At 42.5% G+C, this 20,878-nt stretch overlaps 1 protein-coding gene across 15 annotated transcripts in view; it reads left to right on the forward strand.

The window, feature by feature from the left end:
* LOC122715898 (bromodomain adjacent to zinc finger domain protein 2B-like) overlaps positions 1-20,878 on the forward strand; it is a 142,528-nt gene that overhangs the window by 9,379 nt on the left and 112,271 nt on the right. The window lies entirely within an intron of this gene.

A 20,878-nucleotide genomic window follows, 5' to 3' on the forward strand; every position in this document is an offset into this window, starting at 1 on the left:
CATCTTCGTTTAACGTAACGATCCCGATCATTTTTTTCATTCTTTCTTCTTAGTTACCTTCTCAGTGATAATAATCCCGTAATTATATCATTTATTTTTAAAGTGACCTTATAAAAGAGAAAAAGAGAACGATTAAAAGAAAGAAAGAACAGAAGAACGTAAAATTTGTACGTTTTATTCGTCGTTTCTTATAAATATCTCGATCACTTAAAACATTGAAAGAAAGTAATATACTAAAGTAAAATATTTTGATTTGATTTCGTTTCCGCAAATTTATCATATATTTTTACAATAGTCACATTGCGCTTGGATCGAAAAGAATTTATTTCGCAGCCGAATGCGACAAGTTCTTTCGATTCTTGATGAAACGAAAAACAAGCAATTAAACAGGAAGTAAAAGTACAGTTAGCACGTGTAATTAATGCGCGACTCATGTGCGTTTTCAACTATCGAATAAAATATCTTTTCTTTGCGTAGTTCATATATCGTATACACAAGTACTCGATCCGTCTTATCGATGCAGCGATTAAACACTCTCAAACTAAGTCTGCGAGAGTTCGATAATGAATTTCATTAAGAAATGTTATTATATAGTTCTATATCAACGCATCGCTATTCCCATCGCATCAGATGTTTCGTATTCTTGGATATTTAATACTATCAAGACAATAGAATAAATTATCTGCTACAACTAGTAGTATCAGAGATTATAACATCGGCACGCTTATCTAATTATCATATAATCTTCGTTCTGGTCATGAGATTGAAAGAAATAATTTAATTTGTACAAGGTGTGTAATTATCAGCGAACTTCGAAACTAGAGCGATTTAATTTCATCGAGACAAAGAATCCGATAAGAGGCTCCTCCGTTTGTTGTTCAAAAGTGATACACGCATCAGATTACGCAGTGGCTAGCAATTGCAATTATTCCTCTCGAGACAAGTACAAACGTGTACACTCGCGTTTATTTCCTTCGACCGTTTCTCACAATCAGAGATGTGTTATACACTAACGCTCGCGCACTCACACGCGCGTATATACCTGGTCTCGCACGCGATTCCATATAAGAAGGTCGATGGTAACGCCTAACGTGCCTTCTGAAACTCGATACATGTGTGTGGCACGGATTCGTGCCACATGTACGCGCTCACACTCTCACGCGACTCCTCGCCCCCCTATTGTGTACGAGTGTACGGCCGCACTCACACCAGCCCCCTTCTCGATACTACATATGTCGATGCGCGGTGAACGCGTGGTCGAGGTTTTCGTGCGCAAGTGTGCGTACCCGTTGATCCTAGTTTGCTGGCAGCTGCCATGAAAAAAACCGAAAGCCGGCCTTTTGCGGCCCTTCCAGAGAGATCCCGGCTGTCCGTGGCCCCGTCGTGTATTCAACCTTCGAAAACGGAAGAACACGAAGGAACGTTTGTCTTGCTCTGTTCGGTAACCGTGACAGCCGGATATTGGGAAGTGAATACAGCCGTAAAGTCTGGAATTTTTGGGAAAGCACGGTTTTCCTTCTAAGGGACACGGGACTTGGATTGAAAAGTTTCGCTTTGTGACGAAATGTCGGATATTTGGACGAAATATATTAAGAAGGATTTATTCGTCTACTGTTGTAACGGTTTAAAATTTGCTCTGAATAAGAACGGAAAGGGTCTCGTAACAGCGTAACCGCAAAATAAGAGCACAAGGCAGTATCAGTGGTTTCGCACGGATCATTTCGTAGATAATAAACATTGGAGAGGAGAGATTACCTACCGAGTAAAAAGAAATGTAAGGATTGACTGACGTTAATTACGACACATCGAGCATTGAACGATTCGCAGACGAGACCGACTAATGTTACCCTATTCAGGATTTTCACGTTATATTCCCCGCTCTATCTTTCTCTCTCTTTCCTTCTTTTCATTGAAATCGCGCTCCGCTTTTCCTGTTCTCGTTTTATTCGACAAGCGGCCAGCCCTCTTGTTATTGATTAATGTATTCGGTATTCCGGATCAACCGTGCGCCGACTTCCTCTTTATTCTGTTTCCGCTTCGCCTCCCTCTGCCTCTCAATCTTATCGATTGTTTTATTTTAACTGGCCTTTATCTCTTCTACGCTATGGTACACCCGCCTCTCTTCGACTTACGTTTCGCCAACTGCCAGCTTAATGACGGGTGTAATTCCGCGATTTGCATCTCAGATTATTCTTCTTCGCTTCGTGTGTTGTCTGTATATGCGCCGTCTGTATATTGTTTGTTCTTTTTCTTCTATTATACCAGTTAACGACTTAATAAGAAGACACGCTACTTCGAACGAGGAACGTTTTTAACGACACGTTTCATTACCGCGTTAATTCAATTATCTTTAGAAGAATTGCAATTTATCGAAAAATGTATATCAACGAATAATGTATATCAAATCGTATTCAATATAACCACCGGTATATGTTATCTTATCAGCTTCTGACACACATACGTTCCGGCGATCATTGATCGCTGCTTATCGCATTAGTTCTTACGTATTTATTCCTCCGTGTCTGCACTTCTATCGTTTGCTACAGTTTTTTTTCATATTTGTCGTACGTAGAGACGTTACTTAGTAAATTTCAATTTCAAAAATCATAATCGATTCTGATGACGGTTTGGCAATACAGTTGATTTATCTTTAGACGATCCTCGATTTGGAACCGAGTTCCTTTCATATATATATATATATATATATATATATATATATCCAAGCCTTCTTTCGACTTGCAAAAACGAAGGCATTTCGCTCGGTATCTTGGCTTGGCGATGCTCGCCGATCTTTTGCAAGCAACGCGAACGCGCGTTTCAGCGAAGAGGAAGCGAGCGGACGAACGACAAAGAAAGCGAGCATCGACTTGAAGCGGAGATGACGAGGACATAGCAGTGATCTCTGTTCGTCTTTCGGCATCTTTCTCTACAGGGAAAAGGTCCTCTTTCTCGCGCGTGCACTGGGTTCTGCTCTTCACTCGTTCTGTAATCTGTACGGCACGGAGGCCCGCGATTGGACCGCGGGAGGGGTCGGTGTGGGAAGGGACGACGAAAGAAAGAGAGAGATAGAACGAGAGAGGTCGGAGAGCGAGGAAAAGGGACGCCGGGACGACGGCAGAGAAGAGGATGAGGAGGAGATGGGAGTGGAGGGAGGGTGTTACCGTCGCATTTCAGAGAGGACTTTAGCGCTCTGGATGGAGGTAGGCTAGCTTGGTAAGCACCAGAAGAGATAGAGAAAGAGAAACGCGAAATGCTAAAGGCGAAGAAGGAGAGAGGTTAGCGAACAGAGCCGTAGAGAAAGAGAGAGAGGAAGCGAGAAAAAGGGTGGCGAGTGCGAGCGAGAAGAAGTAAGGGGATCCACAGAGCCGACACGTCTCTCTGGCTATGCTGTATGCCGGCAGGGTACCCTGCTTCACATTGCCTCCATCTTTCTCCCGCATGTTAGCGTTCGAGCTCGTTCCTACCCTCTTTCTCTGTCTCCCGTTCTCTATGTTTCCTTCCTTCTCCGATGTTTGTGCTGTTCGTGCTCGATCTCTCTCTCGGTCGCCGCTGCCTCTGGTCTCCTGGTTCCTCTCCTCGCGCTCGTTCGTTCAATACTCTGGGAGAGAGTGAGGTAGGAGGTGGGGGAGGAGGTGACGGAGGAGGAGGAGGAAACGGCTGCGAGGGGAGGCAGAGGCCAGAGGGAGAGAAGCGGCAACTCTCTCGCGCAAACCCGACGGACTCACGGAACACGATTCCACCGTTGGTTGGTGGGCTACGGATGGTTTGTTCGCACGATCGAAACCAGCCCGGCCGAAGGAGAGCCAAGAGCGAGAGAAAGAGAGAGAGCCCAGCGCTCGCTGATACGGAATGGAACCGCGATCGGTTGAAATGCAGCGGCGACGACAACGGCGGCGGCGGTGTAGTGGCGGCGACTCCCGGCAATAGTATCGTTTCTAAATACATACATGGTTGACGACGTCAGCTATGACCGGCTAATGTGGTTTTTAGGTCGATGGTCTGACACACAGAGCACTTGTCGAACCTATGTGCTTCGAATATCCTATGGTGCGCGCATTCTTTCGCATTATCCGTATCAAATTAGGAGGAAAATGAAAAGGAATACTTTCGTCGAATCTACCGTGATACAATGTTTTTGCACTTTTCTGTCAGTTACTATAATCAAAGAATCGAATAAGGGGAAGCGAAAAAAATAAAGTATAGATATTAAATAAAAAACAACGTATCAGTGGTTTCGGAACTATTGTTCTACATGTATCATATCCTTTACTGCCACGAAAGATGTTCACTAATGTGAAAGAGAGATTACGTACGACTCCATGTATTTCGTTTCATGAAATATATACGGGAGTTCAATGATGTATGTATATATCGTTAAACAAAAAGCACTCGGTTGTGTTTGTATACGGAAGTATATACATATAAGACTCGCGGTACCGGTAAGCAGAGAGGCAAGTTCAGTCAAGTTACCAACGCAAAGTCGTTGTGCTTCGTCGGCTAACTGTCCGTCTTTCTCTTCCTCTTTCCCTTCCCTCTTTCTTTTTGTCCGCTCTCCTCTCAATACGAGGTTCCCTGCAATCGCTATAAGCGCATGGTGCACCTATATGCATACCTACGCGTATCTATATATATTCACACATTCACCTATCCCCGACTCGTGACCTATGGTGATCGATACAGAGTGCCGCTCATTTGCCACGAGTTGAAACGACTACTACGTACTCTTTTCTCGTTTTCTCTCTTTTATTTTCCTATCTCTTTCCTTCTCTCTTATTTTTCCTCTGTAATTTCACCCACTCCATTCTTCATCGAGAACGTATACCTCTCTATATCTTTGACTTGTCCCTTGCATTGCTTCTCTCGCCCTCTTTTGCGGCGGTGACGATCTTCCTACCCGACACTCGGGGAATAATTAGGACGGGTTCGTTGTTAGCATGAAGATTCGTCGGCGAGGTTTACTTTCTTCGTTGCACACGATCTTTTTCCTCTTTTCTCTTCGTCTCATGTACAGTCGAGTAAGTTACGCCCGGCCATGGCGCAGGAAAAGAGAGAAAAACATTGGTTCCAGAAAGAACGACGAAAAGACAGAACGAAAGATCGTGCACGAATGCTAGGGAAGAAGTGAGAGAGAAACAAGGAGAAAGAGAGTTTCGGATAAAATTCACCGTGTTCAAATTCTTTTTCCTTGTCTCTCTCCTTTCTCTGTTCTGATCTCTTTCTCTCTCTCGAGACCTTTTTGCTCGTTTCTTCATCGGTTCGTCTCCTATAGACTTCTATCGCGCTCTCTCCATCTCTCGTGAAACGTTGCTCCTCGTGCCACTCGTTCCTTCATCTCGCTCTCCGGGAGCGTACGTTTTTTTTCCAACTCGTTTCTCAGGTATTCCACCGCTCTTAACGGCCGCCTCGGAGGAAAGAAGAGAGAGCGGACGAGCTCGGAAGACGACGTTTCTCGCATCTCTCCTGCTCCTCCTCCTATTAATTTTCCACAATTCGTTTTGTTCTTAAAGCCGTCCGTGAGAAACATTATCGTTACCGTTCTGCCTGTTAATTCGCGATATTCCTCGAAGGTTGTCGCAAAGCGTGACAGTCTCGTCTCAACTCTTCACAATTGCCTCAACACAAACGAAAACGATATCAGTAAAACGATATCGAAACTAGCAATTAATAAAATGAGAAACAAAAATACTATCAATGAAAAGATCAGAACATTGTTTCGTAACATTAATTCTAATCGTAACGTATCGTTCTAAGAACTATTGGGAAGATATTATTCTCGACTTCAGTATTTAGTATTAGTTAAGTCGAATCTTACAATTGATGTACGCAATACGTTCTCTTGGTTAGTAATTTGACAAGATGCTTTGTTTATATTGCGAAATCATTGTCGTTTCGCTCGATTTTTCCTTAATCGAATTCATGGCTATAAATTCAAAGATACGCGTTAGTTATGAATTAACAAACGAAATAATTTTTCGCATTTTTTAAATACGACGAAGACCAATCAATCTTTTATTCATTATTGATAACCATTATCTTCTTATGTTATATATTCTTAATTTTTTAACAGTATCTTTTCAATTATCCAAACTTCCAATCATCCTGTACTACCTTGTACCATCCTCGAATAAAAAAAACGATTAACATACACATACACATACAAAGAATACTATTGAACGAATTCGTCGAGTGTGAGATAATCCGCCTCCCGTAAGATTTATAGCATGATATCGCAAATTTATTATGCTTGTCATCGATTATGCACACTCGCGTGTAAAATGGTAAACGATGGTACGAAATCGGGTCAACCTTTGAATGGAAAGACCAGAATGAGAAAGAAACGTTAAAATAATGGAGGGAAAAAGAAAATAATCGTTTCGAAGCAGGGTCGCGAGAAACGAGGCGAGACAGAAGGAGGACATCCGGACATCGAAAAGACACGTATCGAAGATTCTCGATTCGAACATCGATAGTTTGAAACACAAGAGCGTCCATCGAAGATGAAACGATAAACGTGGCACTCGAACGCCACGTGTGTCGTCGTTGAACGAAATTGAAAGGTATTGCCACGAATTTTGTCTTGTTTCGAAATCATGGACGTCGTGTTGGGATTTAAAAATGAGGATTGGGTTAAGACATGAAAAAAAAATAGAAGGAATAAACGAATGTGTCGCACGTAACGTCTTGTAATAAGATTTTGCGGATATATCAGGCGAAAATTCAATCTTTCTGAATGAAATGGATACTTTTCTTTAAAACATAAAGAATTCAAACGAATAGTTTTAAAAAAAAATCAAAACGAAAAAGAAAAAGAATATCAAAAAGCTATATTTAGATTATTTTTATCAATGAAATGAAAACTAGAATTAACTTTTGTGTTTAATCTTCATCTGTCCCTTAGTTTATTAAATTATAATAAATTTAAAAAATTAATTATATCGCGTGGCTTTATTAAACAATCTTAAACGCAATCAATTTTTTTTAAAGAAAACGAGAATTGAGATATAATATGCCTGTAGAATAGCGAAAGAAAACAACACGAAGTGAAATTTAACGTGGTCGCCTTTATAACTTGTTATACGAGATTGCATAATACAGCATCGTAATGAAGTACTGTTTATAGTTAAATGATCGCCAGCGTAACTTCATTCATAAATGTGGGCGGTGAAGGAGGGGGAACCACGAGGTGGGGGAAGTTTGTTAGAGCGCGAAACGGCGAATCGTATTTCATACACGGGGATTGTATCGAGCTTCTCTCTCGAGTTCTCCTCGACTTTTTCACCGCTACGACGGGACCGTTATGCAAATCTGCATTGCGTTTACGCTAATAGTTGTCGAATGCTTGTAAATTAGATAGTCTATAATTTTCTGAACATTAATTATTTTTTTTCCTCCATATCTCTTTTACTTTCTCTCTCTCTCTCTCTCTCTCTCTCTCTCTCTCTGTATTTTTTCCGTTCGTTTCATGTTGTTACGCGTATAATTCTCTGGCGAATGTTATCCCTTGAGAGCATTAAATCGCGAATTTTGCGGCAAAACGCATCCATTGGAAAAGTGACCGGTCGCTGCGTCGACTGGAAGATGAAGTTTTGTTATTACACCAATCGGTGCGTCATAAATCGCACGAGCGCGTTCCTAGTGATTCACGATTATAAATGTATCGTAAATCATCGAAAGCCAGTCCGGAATTTTCAAATTATCGTACAATTCGTGTATAATTTTATAGCCTGTGTTGCCACTATATTTTACCGGAAATAGCAAATTTTTCATTATCAAATTGAGATTTTTTTTACCGCCTTTTTTACTTACTAACTACCTCTCTTTCAACGTCGATTTTATTTAACATATACAAAAGTGTCCTTAATATATTAAAGATTGAAAAAAAAGAGAGGAAGAAAAGAGAAAAGAAAACGCGACCACGAATCTGTGATACTATTTCATCGAGACAAAGAATTTGAAATATGGAATACACGTTTCACGGAGAGAGAAATTGTCGCGCAAACGAATCGAGAACGTCGAAATAAGGGTTTCTTTGGATTTATTGCCAGGCAGGTGATTGGCCTGCGCCAAGCTGGTTTTCTTTCCCTCTTTTTCCACGTCTCGTGAAATTTGATTCTCGAGATATCTTCTCGTCCGGCATTAAACGAAAACTCCTCGATGACGTTACGTCGCGTGCTACCCGGACTCCTTCGGCTACACGCTCCCGTAAGTTGTAAATCAACGGAACAATGAACCCGGCGTAGTAAACGTCCACCTCGATATAATTTATTTCCGTACGAAAGCGATAATTAGTCCCGATGCGGAACTTTCTTGCTGGAACTGTATCATTCGCGAAATTTTTTACCATTGATCATCGATCGTGTACTCGTGTATCGATAGATCATCGTGACGTTACGGAACAATAATTCGTAGAAGGCGTATATATCATACCTCACGCTCCATTCCGATAGATTGTATCGATAGGAAGGAAGATGAATGAAGGAAGAGGTATCGATTGGAATAATTCTGGAATTATCAAGGGATATGAATTAATTAACGAATTAAAGGAAATTGACGAGCTCTGTGGGTAATCTATACGATAAAAAGATATATCGAAGAAGAACAGAAAAGAAAAAGAAGAAAGTTTTACTTTTAAAATAGAAAATCAGGATGCGAATCAATAACAAACGAGGTCATCGGGTTTACCGATCTCGCTTGTTTACTACCGCAGCAAACAAAAAAGTCCAAAACTAAGGTCAGTCCTGGAATTAAAAAAAAAAAAGAAGAAAAAGAAAAGGAGAGAGAATGTCGAAAGATTACAAACCTCTAATTATCCGACCAAATTTGTCGTTGAGAGCAGACGATTCTTCGAGGACCACCCTGTTTCGAATTCCACGACTCGTTCTCCCCACCGCTTTGGCTGCGGACCAGCGATAGAGGAGCACTTATCGCGTCCGTGCCGGTATGACCTAAGTTAGGTATGTACACCGCTCGACGAAGAATACAGAGAACATCGCTGTCCTCTATCTCTCTTTCTCCTTTTCCACCTCTTCCTTCTTCCCCTTTTTTCACTCGGCCATTCTCTTTCTCCTGTCTTTTTCATCCTTGTCCCACCACGTCGCTCGTGTGTTTACTCGCCGTTACCATCGTCGTCGTTGTCGCCGCCGCCGCCGCCGCTGCTTCTGTTCCTGCAGTGGCTCTTTATACTCGACCACACGCGTGTATATAAACACAAGTATGTACGAGTGCACGCGCGGTATACACACATATACGCGCGCGCGCTATGCGTATGTATGCGGCGTATACGCTCGATCACATTTAGATCGCCACACATGTACGGAACGACGATCGTAGTGGCACACGTGTTCGTATATATATATATATATACACGACGCGAATAGCCGTTCAAAGGGAGAAGAGGGAATACAGTTTAGTGCAAGCACGCGCGTGTTTTGGCCACGCACGCGTTACGCCCCTATTTGCGCTCCACTGCGTCTATATGTATACATATGGAATAATTAGCACGAGCACGAATGGCGGGCTTTTTGAACGTGTGAAAACGTATCGATTGGATTAGGTTAATCGAGTGCTGAAAATTGATTGATATTACGATGGGGGAAGAAATTTTGTTTAATTAATAATCAAAGAAAGATCTCGTTAAAAAAATAAAGAATTCGCGAAAAAAAATAAAGAATTCGTGTCATATTAAAAGAAGAAAGATATTTTTAAGCGAGTCGAAGTAACTTTCTTTGACGAGCAATTGATTTCGGTCAAATCACACCGACTATACCAAACGCTTAACGAGTTATAGACGCTATCCCGTGAATACCGTCAATTTAATTCAACAATTTAACTCGGTCGACGCTCTTTCATTCGGCAACGAAGACAAAAGAGAGAAAGAGAGAAATAGCATCACAATACGGTTTTATGTGACGAATTAAAAAGCACACGTTAAATAGACGCGCGTTTGAAAGGATCCAAGGCATACAATTCGCATGCGTTCGCATCGAAATCACGGACACGTGACACTCACACGTCTATCGGGAGATCGTATCATCTGACTTTACATTACATGCTCCTCCTACCTAGAAAGTCATCTCTCATCGCGGCCAAGCTTCGTTACACGTATCTACATATACCCGTGTGTTTATACGTGTATGTGTGTACGGTTAGGTTGCGTTACCGATGTGCTGTCGGTTCATGCAACGCAACGAATTGTCGGCATGATTGAGAGGAATGAGAGAGAGAGAGAGAGAGAGAGAGAGAGAGAGAGAGAGAGAGAGAGAGAGAGAAAGGAAAAGAGTATTACGTCGGTATTCAAGTTTTTTTGAACGTGTCTAGGAAACATTCGTCAATTAAAGTACTTCCTTCGTACGAAGAAAATACTTTCGAAGCTAATTCTGATTATTATGTGATTATTATTATCTTCGTCGTCATAGTTTTATCCTAGAGCGTTATTAGATTACGTAGAATTTTTTATGTCCATTCTTATTGTTCTTTTCCTTTTCTTTTAATCCCTTATCTTTCCTTCCGATTGAGAAACGATTATCTAAAGATTGAAATTGTTTGTCGTTCGAATATAGCACGCACGATAAATTCTATAGAAGGAGGAACAATAGAAGAGAGATACGCCAGACTTTCACAACCTTTGCTGGAAAACGAAGCAATCCCTCGAATGTATTTCTCGAGGGAGAGGTAACGGATGGAAGGATGATCGACCTTGCCCAAGGTGATCTCGGAGATCGATTGGAATAGCATAGCAGAGAGTCGATGGAAATTTGCCAATTTTTTTTTTTAATTTTTTTTCGCTTCGCCCAATTCGATCATTAGGTTTTATTCGTTGTTTTGCGCGTATATATAATCCTTCTTCTCGACTCGATTCGCGCTTGTTCCAATCGATTTCGTTAAACATTTGTACCCTCCTTATTCCTCTTTAATCATCTCTCGACTAAATATGATTAGTGCTGAACAGGTATCGCATTAACGATAGATTTATTTCAATTAATTCAAGCGAATTGCTGTGATCGATAATCGTCGTTAAACGCTATGGAAAGGAAGAAAAGTTTAAAAAAATGAGACTAAGTGAGGAAGACATCTTTTACGCGATTCACATGACCGTCTTTAATACCGAAGCTTCTCGCGTTGCATAACAATAACAGCGTCCAATTTTATGGTATAGATTTTTTTTCAATCATCCGTTACGTAAGAGCGACACGTGACGTAAAGTGCTGTTACAGGAGAGGTATTTAAATCGTGATGTATCGCGTTGCCGCGAAAGCATCGATATCGCGACATGCGATGCAAACACAGAAAAGAAACTTATCGGGGACATGTCGGTGTGTAATACACGCAATCACGATATTAACCAAGTTTCTTTCAAGTTTGAATTCAAAAGGCGGTTTCAAAGAGATAAACGAATTTGGAATGGAAAACTTTTTAACATGAATTATAGAAAAATTATAATTTATTCGAATATAATGAAAAGAATTTTAACACGTAGACAAAAAGCTCTGTCTAAAAAATCGTTTACAAAATTATTCAAAGAATAAAAATTCTTTCTGGTTCGTTTCGAAACGATCAAATCGAAACGACCGCCGTTCTTTTTAGAGAGTTTAGAGAGTGAAACTCTGCCACGTTACTACTCTACCGTTTTACCTGCGGCTTAACCCGAGCATCAAGGGGTTAATTATACCGCCTCTAGGAGGAAAATATTTCATTGTCCAGCGTGGAATCCTCGATGGATAGACCCACCTATCTGAATCCTTCGGCACAACGACGAAGAGAGCGTTGCTTTGAGGCCCCGGTTCGCCGAAGGGCAACGTGATTCATGACCGCCGACGATGATTCACAGCTTTGCCGTGACGTTTCCTTGTTCGACGCGCAGAAGCGTACCGGCTTCGTGAGAGAAAATGTCGTTCGCGCCTTCTTTTCCTTCTTTTCAATCTTTCTTGTCGTTAAACGTCGACCGAGTGGTCAACGAAGTGCGATCGAAAATTATATATATATATATACGTTTTTGATCGCTTTGTTCTTAGTTAATCTAACTGCTGTCGGTAACAACTCTAAAAAAACATATTTTTCGTAATTACCACCGCGAGAGAGGTCGTGAACTGAAAATAAAAATAACACTCGATTCTGTTTTCTATCTATTTAAAACTGGCCAAGTATTTGAACACTCATTAAACGAGAATATTTTACTTTGAACGTTTCAAATATATATTTGTATTTCTCATTGATAGATAAACATCCGGGGAGTCCGGTAATCTCTTTGATTTGTATTACTTTCAAAGTCAACCTGTAATATTAATAGATTTTGAGGAAACAAGTTTGATTATTTTCGCTAAGGATTCGACAAATTACGTTTGTATATCTAGCCGAATATTTTCCTCTCCGTCGTATATATACGGATACATCTACCTTTCTCCAATCTCTCGAAGATCGTATTGCAGACATGTTACGGCACTCGATATATGGACACGCGAGAGGACGTAACCGGCGCGTTTAAAGCATCGCGTGAAAGTATTCCAACCTCCTTTCTCCTCTTAAAGCGACCCGTAATTCGCCGTTAAGATCGCTCGTCTTTCGCATACAAAGGTGTTTTTCAGCCGAAAACACGGAGGTGTCGAACAAGGCATCCTCTGTCGTATAATGGCCGCAGCCGTGTTCGAAGGAAGTTCCTGCGCAGTTTATCGTTTCGATCTTTCTCGAGTCGCGTGATCGTATTCCACGGACTTGTATCTTGGTATGTCTGCGCTAATGCGTGATTCACCTCTCTCTCTCGTATAGAGAAGTTCGCAGGAAAGCGGGAAAACTTATCACTCTTTTGATTGTTTCTCGTGTTGAACCGTTGTTATTGTAAAGGTAATTAATTTTAAATTATTTATATCGATGAGAAATCGAGTTATTGATTACGATCTGTAACCGTTAAAATTGCGTTAAAAACATTGCGTGCATTACGTGTATTATTTAATTGTTTTTGAAATTTTAATTTTGCGATCGAATTAAAGAGAGAAAATGAAAAAGATACGATTCGTAATTGGTTAAGTTGGTTTGACTGGAAATATCATCGAAGTGTAATGGCGACAAGTGAAAGCAACGTTTGTTGAAAATACATAGCGTAATGATCGTTAAGTAAGCCTTCTCGATTCGCTCTAACGATCGCGCTTCCTCTCGTCTGTTCTTCAACGTTCCCGTTTTCGCGACGTACGCAATTTCTGGCACGTTTCATCATCGGATCGATGTCGATCCGTTCTTAGTTCGTGATTTCATAGAGGAATGGTGGATAACGTTATGCCTCGTGATTCCTCCCAGAAGATTAATTATTTGCGCGAATGTTATCGAGATTCTGGGCCAACGTCCAACGGGCAATAACGACATAAACGTCGAGGCCGAAATAGCGTTAGGCGAACTAGAAAAGCAAACGACATCCAGAAATAGAGAAACGGTCAGGCGTCTATAATCATTCTGTTTACCGATCGATGCAAATTGGAAAGACGTGAAAATTGACGAGGAACGATAAAACTATATCTCTATACGCGATGTATTTTGCACGTGTAAAAACACGGTAAAGGAAAAGGGATAAAAAGGAAAAGAAACTCAGCCGGTAATTCTTTTCTTATTCCATTGTCCACTCTGTCTGCCGCACAACATGTCACACAGTTTTCGTTTAATTTTCCGTGATCGTATTCAACAGAAATCTCTGCGTTCAAATAGAGAACTAACGATGCTCGACGATAGTGTACGACTTTAATATGTCGTGCAAGTACGACAAAGCGGCCAGTAGGAGCACTGGCTCGCGTACAAATTGAAAACGCGGTATTAAGAGACGGACATTTTAATATGAATACCCGGCGCCCACGTAATCGAAAAATTAATAACGCATCGCGAGGTAGTCCTTTCCGCGGTGTACTTTATAAAGAGGGAGAGACACCGTGTAAACGTACGCGCAAACACGGCCTTCTGTTCCCCGGCTCGCAATGTAATTTAATCAGCGGCCCGTCTAATTTGAGAATTAATAATAACCCGTTACTAATATTTGAACTATAAGCGTGCGAGCGTGGAAGCGTTCGTATACTCTTGGTGGCCGCGGCCTGGCCCGAAACAAAGGTTAATGGCGACTTCATACAAAGTCCAACGATATGGCGTCGTCGCGATGCGAAAGTACGCGGTAATGAAATTACAGTAAATAACATACGGAGCGTAAGGGTGAAAAAGAAAGAGAGAGAGAGAGAGAGAGAGAGAAAGAGAGAGCGAGAGAAAGAGAAAGCATTGGAGAGAAATAGAAGAGAGAAAGGAGAAAAGCACGCGGCCAATGCGCGCATGGGCCTTGTAATTTCGCTCGAAACTGGCGAGAGTCCCTGGCCGAGTATTCGTTCGGAAGCCATTTTCGCGTTGCTTCGTTTCGTCGTCTCTTTGGCATCGCCTTTTGGTCCGCGCTCTCTGCTCCTCCTCTCGTTTCTAACGATCCTGCCTCTCCTTACGCGCGCAAAGCCCCGACCTTTTTCCGTCTTTCTCCCTCCGTTTCAGAACGAGCCGGATTGCAGGTGTCTGGTGCCGTGCTGTGCGGATCTCTATCCTTCCGTCTCCGTCTCTCTCTCTCCCTCTCACTTTGCCCGGTTCGCCGTTCGTCCTCTTCTCTTTCGCGTTGTTTCTGAAGCGCGCGCGACCGAGCATAAGGGGATAGAGAAGGATACCACGATCCGGTAGCGTAACGGTGGAACGGAGAAAGAGAGAACGAGCGCGTCTACGGCTGCGAGAAGAAAGGGCGGGGAGAGGGGAGAGGCGCTTCGGGCAAAAACGTAGCGCGGAGATGGTGTCGTTGCTCGTGGACCGTGGCCGAAGAACGCCGAGCCGAGTCGTCGTCTCCTCAACCCTTCGGCTCACGTCGTTTTTCCCCGTCCCTGCGAGCAAAAAGAGGCACGCTGTGCAGAGAATCCACCGAATGTTATTTCGCCTCCCGTTTCAGGACCTTACAACCAAGGGGAACGTATCGAAATTCGAGAACTATTGGGAAATTTTGTTTCGAGTTTGCTATTGTGCTCGAATTGCGATGCGAAACCTGCCTTGTTTCGAGAACAATTTTTATATACGCGCACGTCCTCCATCGTTTCGCTAGTTTGCGATTTTCCTCTGTTTTAACTGCAAACTTTAACTTTTTCCTCCAATTAGTATCGTAAAAATCGATTAATCAAATTTTCCATAACATCGCGCTCGTTTTTCCTTCTGTTTCCTTTTATCGCGTAGATAACGTAGAGGTAGAGAGTGGGAATAAAAAAGATCTATTACGAGTTGAGATATTACGTTAGCTTATGTTACGCGGTGTCGGATAAATAAGACACCGCGAACGTTAATACCGTTTTTCTCAATGGCAGATTGGCAAGCAATGTCGAACTCCCTGAGATCGTGACTAAAGAATGCAGCCTCGGACTCGTCGAACATCTCCTCCTACTCTGTCTCTTCCTTTCTTTCGTCAGTGTGTCGAGCGGAGCTACCGACAACGGTCAATGATGTACGCCGAAAAACTTATTCGATCTTTTGTTCCTACGCTTTTTTTTTTTTTTTCTAAAAGGAAATATTTCTTTGAAGAAATTATCTTTTCCTAGCTGTAAAATCAATAATAAATACGTATTTTTATTTACTTTATATGTATGATCAACGAAATTCAAAATTCTGTGTATCGAAATTAATTCGTAAGAGTTTACGAATAAGGTATAAAAATGAATTTTCAATAAACCGATCGAAATGTTCGCCAAAATCGAAAATCATCGATAAACTTGTTATTTATTTTAAACTGCTAGCTGGAAATATTTCAAGCGGGTCTGTCTGTCTTTTTTTCTCTTTCTTATTCTCCCCTCTTTCGATTCCACAGAGAGGTTAGTAGGGAGGGACAAAGACCTAAAGTGACTTTTATCGAACGGAGGACATTCTTCTCGTCTTCGAATCACTTGTCTCTTTTCCTATCTATTTTCCTTTTATTTTATTTATCATTTTTTTAATTCTTCCTTCATTCCCGACAAATATTACCACACCGCGATGATGTTAATTTTCTAGAAAAATTCTCCCTATATTCCTCGAGATATATAAAAACCTCTCTCTCGTCTCGATTCGAGATCGTTTCTTACGAACGATTTCCGAAAAATTTTCGATTTTTACGTTTCCGTTCGACGAATCGTTTAGCTTATAGGTCTCATTTAGGGAGGACGTTAATTCCACGTTTTCGCGATGGTAAGAGGCCCCGAAACGGTCTATGATTTCGCTAATTCTACGATAGGATAATTGTGTAATTACACGGCGGGCGTGCGGCGTGTTTAATTACGCTGCTTACACGAGATAGAAGAGGATGGAAGAAATATTTTCCATCGGTGAAAACTGAAGTGAACCGGGGATACATCAGAATCCCCTTGAATATAACCGCGTTTCCTTCGTGAATTAAATTACGTCCCTCGAGTAATTGCGTTGCGTTCGCAACGCGCATATGTCCTCCACGCGACCATTATAAAACATATCGCTCCATTGCTATCTCGATATCTTAATAATTTGCACAATCTCTTTCCCTCGGTTCGCCTAATTGCCCGATGGGATCTGGACTCTTTCTTCCTCTCCCTCTCCCTCTCCCTCTCTCTCTCTCTCTCTCTTTGTTTCCACGCTAACGGATCGTGTCTCTCGTCTGCCGCGGTTCCGCTTCCTCTCTTCGTACAGTGATTAATGGCGCATTACGATACACCATCGCTAATACGTTTTTCGATTCCGTGAACCATGTATATTTCTCTCCGCATCCTATAGAAATCGACCGATTCCATTTACACGGGCTCTTAACGGGATTTAACGGTGCTCTTTGTCGCATAATTAACAAGAGTTCACTGTGAAAGGAAGATAAAAGAGGAGGAAGTTGCACGGAAACCATGATGAACGTATGAAATTGCCAGACACTTAGGCTCACGGCCCGTGTTCTAATTGTAGCGTGAACTGAAATACTTGCCCCCGAAGTTTTGCGCCTGTTCAACGTTTTAATGTCGACGTTTAACGATTCAACGTCCAACGAGCATGCACCTGGAGCATCGTCGATTGTAGGCTTGTGGGAAACCATCTACGATTGACTGAAATACGTATATTGAAATATGGCCGTAACCACGTTTCGATACGTGGTTTCTCTCTCTCTCTCTCTCTCTCTCTCTCTCTCTCTTACCTTCTAACGTGTAACGGGTGACTAAATCCGACCGCCTCGGTACCATATATTATCGACGGTTAAGTCGGTTATTTATGATTGCGCACCTGCAACGCTATGAAATTTTTAATATCATTATGGTAACGGTACGCCGTGATTGATACCACAACCGTATTAATTACAACCGCCGCATCGTATCGAACTGTGTGTACGAGAGCGCAAGAGGGAGAACCGTGGGGGAGTGGAAAATCTTGGAAAAGTTCAATCGATCCCTCCCTCCCCCCCTCTCCGGTCTAACCCTGCTTCGCAACTCATTTCGCCCGGCTACGATCGCGTTACCGTTTAATCGATGACTACAATAACGATCGCTTGTTATACATACACCGGGCCCCCGGTTCAATCAGCCTCGGAACAGATAGGATCGCGGTTCGAACGGTCGCACGCCATTATTCCAATCTCGTTACCATACGTATACGAAATATACATTTATACACATTTGGAATTCTTTATATTCCCTTTGTATATGAATTCCAACCAACCTTCTCTCAACCAAGTCGCATTAATTCCCGCGTCGTTACGACTCGTCGCGATAACCCGGATCCCGAAACTTTCTATTCACAACAAATTTTTGTCTCCATTAATGTCCGAGAATATCGAAGTTATACAGATTTTTAACCTCGCCCTCGATTGATTATCGATTGTCGAGGAACACAATTTGACATTATTGCCAGAATAAGATACGACGGATTAAAGAAATTCTCATAGATCGGGATTGAGAAAAATGCTTCGAAGATATCGTCTCTCGTCCCACGCCCTTCACCAACCCGGTTACTTTCCGCGTCCCACGCGAAGCGCGTAAAATCTTTCCGCGGGGGATTCGATTTACACGATCGGTGTAAGCAACGTTCGAGGCCTACCGATAATTGTATAATATAACGAAGCGGCGGCGATGGAGGGGCAGCGGTAGAGAGAGAAAGAGAGAGAGAGAGAGAGAGCGCTTCCAGCGAGAAGCAAGAGCGCCGCGACGAGGAGAACGATGGAACGTATAACGGGTGGCCGGATCGTAGCTCCTCGCGTTTCCTCGCTTCTCTTATTCGCGGTGGGTCATTCGGTTATTTATGGCCTCGTAGTTGGCAGCAGCGCGGGGTTTGAACGATGGCGGGCGAGGGGTTGCTACGTAGCAGCAGGCCAACGCTGCGCTTTGATGCCGCGAAAGGGGGAGGAGGGTGGGTAGTAGCGATTTCAGGGAGGTGGCAGAGGCTCACTCTTTACGTGTGTGCTGCGCGACCCAAGAGCGAGCAAGAGAGAGACAGACGGAGAGAGAGACTACGGACGGACGAACGAACGAACGAACGAACGAACGAACGAACGAACGAAAGGTAGAGGGAGAGTTGGCCAAGCTTGTACAGCGTGTGTAGCGAAGTCTATAAAGGAGCGCTTTATTGATCTCAGTTTGAACGCACGCTAGGATACCGATATAGTCCCCTGGCCGCGCTATAACGCCGCACACACCGAGCAAGGGGAGAGTTCTCGAGATACAGGGTGTGTCCGATGGTGTGGCCGGTAACCGATTTCTTCGCAAATGCGTGGATAATGGCGAGGCACGAATCCGGTTGTCGTCAAACTGGCCTGCGTGACTGGCTCCCCCCGACGAACGCGCTAAAAATTACCGTACCGTCGCGATCTCAGCGCTCTGCCTCGATCACGTGCTCGCTCTCCACAACGAACGACTATCGGGTTCTGGTTGCACGCCGGCCTCTCTCCGCGTCGGGAATCCGTTGGTCGATAAGACGTGGCTGATAATTTTGCGCCAACCTTTCGCGACGATATCGGAATTCAGCTGTCGGATATAATATTAACCGATGATATCGCGTTCCATCATCTCCCTCCGTCCGAATATTATTATTATTATTATTATTATCATCATCATTATTATTATTATTATTATTATTATCATCATTATTATTATTATTATTACTATTATTATTGTTGTTGTTGTTGCGTTCGCCAATTGACGCGAAAACGATGCTTTCTTCCATTCCAGTTTTCGAAGTTTTGCCGTTTTTTTCGAACGATTCTAGGGAGATACGGAGTTTGAACAGATACGAATTTCTCGAATTTACGAAAGAAAAAAAATCTTTTCAACTGTTCAGATCGATACTAGTTAGTTTCGTCGAATATTTCAATTTTCGAACTCGATACTTAAGCGTTTTCACGCGCTTGTTTCACTCGACGAGGCTAGATTTACTTTCGGATCGCGCAGAATCGAAAGTATATCGGCGAGCAGCGACTCGAGATCAATAAAGAATTTTTGCTGATCGGTGCACGAAGAATAGGACGATGATTCGGAGTATATATAAGTTATTACTCGTGCACCCTTGTTATCCTTTTCACCTCTTTCATCGTTGATAGGAAAAATTGATGCGGTCGTTGGAGCAGATTCGAAGTGCGTTACGAGCCCGTTTATGCGCAATTTAACGATGAAATTAACGTTTAAAATCGCTCACGAGAGCGTCGCGTTCCGTAAAAAAGGATTGTACGGCATTTATTAACGCGAAATTTGGAAAAAATTTCATCGCAAAGCGTCGTATCGATAATACCTCGTTCAAGATCGAGATAAACGAATAAGCGTAATCACAGAATGAAATCGATATTTATTAATATTGTGCAGTTATCGTGGACGGAAACAAAGTATTTGTATCTCTGTTCGTTGAAAAATTGGAAAAACGAATACTTTTCAAGTTCACACGAAGCGGAGATTTTTCTCTGTTCTAAACCCATATGTAGGGAACACTTTGTGTAAATACTAGCATTTGCATCACTCGTGGTTAGCCGCAACGTATATATATATATATATACTCGAACGAAACCTTTCTTTTAACGTCATCGCTATACGTAATACGCTTCTTAATCGCTTCTTTTTCCGCTACGATTAATAATAATATACGGTTAATAATTTACAATATTCCTTGCTCCAAATATTTCTACGATTGGAATATTCGCGATTTAAAGCGTACCTCCATTGTATCGGGACGGAATTTGAAGAATTTTCGCTCGATTACGCGCAGGCAGCCGCGTTTATAGAAGGCACGCAGCTCGCCGATACGTGGCAAAAGTCGAGCCACGTTTGAGGTCGTTCCGTGGGACGACGTAGTCCGCGCTCGAATTACGCGCCTTGTATTTCGTTTCTTGCGCGATCGCGACCGAAAAATGCGCGCAGTTTCTCCCGGCTCGCCTTCTTTCGCAACCGTGTATCGCGTGTATGTGCGAAGCGGGCAAGAAACGATACCAGGCCCCGTGTGATACCGAGCTCTCTCGATCCTAAGGTACCTCGCTTTAAACGAAATCGCGTTCCTCGCGTCTATCATACATTCGCACCGATTCCCCGATCTGTACACGTATAGAAAAATTGATTTTTATCGCGATTCGTATCGTTGTTGAAAAAGGACGAAAACCGTTCACGATATTCACTCTCGAGAGATATTTCGATGGTCTCGGTATCGTTCGTCCGTCGCGGAAAACTCCATATAGGCGTTGTGGAATTTATCGGTGTTAATCCATACGATATCTGTTCGTCGATAACGCGTTTCCAATACCGCGTAACCGGCATAAATATCAGAAGAGACGAAGAGAGAAAAAGAGAGAGAGAGAGAGAGAGAGAATTCTAGATTCTTACGTATCTGGTCTCTGGTCTGGTGGAATTTCTCTGTTCGTCGATTTATTCGAGTTCGTGGAAAG

The sequence above is a fragment of the Apis laboriosa genome, unplaced genomic scaffold (genome assembly GCF_014066325.1).
Source record: "Apis laboriosa isolate Shangri-la unplaced genomic scaffold, ASM1406632v1 scaffold40_cov151, whole genome shotgun sequence".
NCBI classification, from domain to species: domain Eukaryota; kingdom Metazoa; phylum Arthropoda; class Insecta; order Hymenoptera; family Apidae; genus Apis; species Apis laboriosa.